The sequence below is a fragment of the Myotis davidii genome, unplaced genomic scaffold, assembly GCF_000327345.1.
Source record: "Myotis davidii unplaced genomic scaffold, ASM32734v1 scaffold223, whole genome shotgun sequence".
NCBI lineage: Eukaryota > Metazoa > Chordata > Mammalia > Chiroptera > Vespertilionidae > Myotis > Myotis davidii.
The window spans coordinates 833,724-835,252 of record NW_006294609.1 but is presented as its reverse complement, the minus strand read 5'-3'; the positions used below and the strand labels follow the sequence as shown (position 1 = coordinate 835,252).

At 42.5% G+C, this 1,529-nt stretch overlaps 1 protein-coding gene across 3 annotated transcripts in view; it reads right to left on the bottom strand.

Annotated features, from left to right (window-relative positions):
* DGCR2 (DiGeorge syndrome critical region gene 2) overlaps positions 1 to 1,529 on the bottom strand; it is a 56,899-nt gene that overhangs the window by 27,790 nt on the left and 27,580 nt on the right. The window lies entirely within an intron of this gene.

Here is a 1,529-nt window from a genome sequence, read left to right as displayed (position 1 = left end):
CCATGCTTTTGTTCCGGCCCTCCGGTCCAGTTGGGCCCTCTGCTCTAGCCCAAGCATGCCAAACTCATGGCCAGCAAGCCGCATGCCTCGTTTAACCATGCTTGCTCTATCTAGCCCCTTGCGTTTCTTCTAGACCAGCGGTGGGCAAACTTTTTGACTCGAGGGCCACAATGGGTTCTTAAACTGGACCGGAGGGCCGGAACAAAAGCATGGATGGAGTGTTTGTGTGAACTAATATGGGGGGGTCGTGGTGTGTCTAGGGCAAGTGGTTGGAAGGTGAGGTGGTGTCCCACAAACCCACCTTCCCAGACTGGCTGACAATTAGCCCCACTGACTAAAGTTTCTCCAGCCATCTGGCTCTGCTATTATTACAGACTCTGGTACTGTTTTTATTTAATAAATAATCTATTTTTTCTCATTATAAAATAAATATTCAATGCAAAATATTTGAAAAATATGTTTGAAAAGACAAAGCGTATTAGCCCATTACTATGTTAGGGCCCACCCTTCAGTCTCTCTTTTTTTAAAAAATAAATCCTTAAAACTCTATTTTAGCATTTGCTTTGTAAGCTTAATACTATAAACAACTTCCCATATTCTGAAATAAACTTAAGAAGACCATTTTTTTAAAAATATATTTTACTGATTTTTTACAGAGAGGAAGGGAGGGAGAGAGTTAGAAACATCAATGAGAGAGAAACATCGATCAGCTGCCTCCTGCACACCTCCTACTGGGAATGTGCCCGCAACCAAGGTACATCCCCTTGACCGGAATCAAACCTGGGACCTTTCAGTCCGCTGGCCGACGCTCTATCCACTGAGCCAAACCGGTTTTGGCGCCTCTGCTTTCTAACTTGCTTCCAGTATCAGAGGTACTAAGTAGCAAACTTTTTGACTCGAGGGCCACAATGGGTTCTTAAACTGGACCGGAGGGCCGGAACAAAAGCATGGATGGAGTGTTTGTGTGAACTAATATAAATTCAAAGTAAACATCATTACATAAAAGGGTACGGTCTTTTTTTTCAATATTTTTATTCATTTCAAACGGGCAGGATCTGGCCCGCGGGCCGTAGATTGCCCACGGCTGTTCTAGAGCATAGGCTGCCCTCCTGCCCTGACTACCTAGGAGCCTCCCCTGGGAGCATGAAGGGGGAATGGCTGTAATCTCTGGCAAGTTATGGTTCACAACAGTAGCAACATTATAGTTATTAAGTAGCAACGAAAATAATTTTATGGTTGGGTCACAACATGAGGAACTGTATCTAAAGGGCCTGAAGGTTGAGAACCATTGAGAATCTGGTAGCTTTACTTATCCCTCCACTTCACTTTGATATTTGCTTTGCAGTTTTCATCTTCGAACATTTTCTTTGAAGTCTTTCCAATTACAAAAGCAATACATGCTTGTTTTACCAACTAAACAATACAACACAGAGGTAGTTCGCCATTCTGAGGTAATTACTATCTAGTCCACTGTGGTTTTTACCTGGTAGTATTCTTTGCTCATGCAAAATAAAAACATATATATGTAA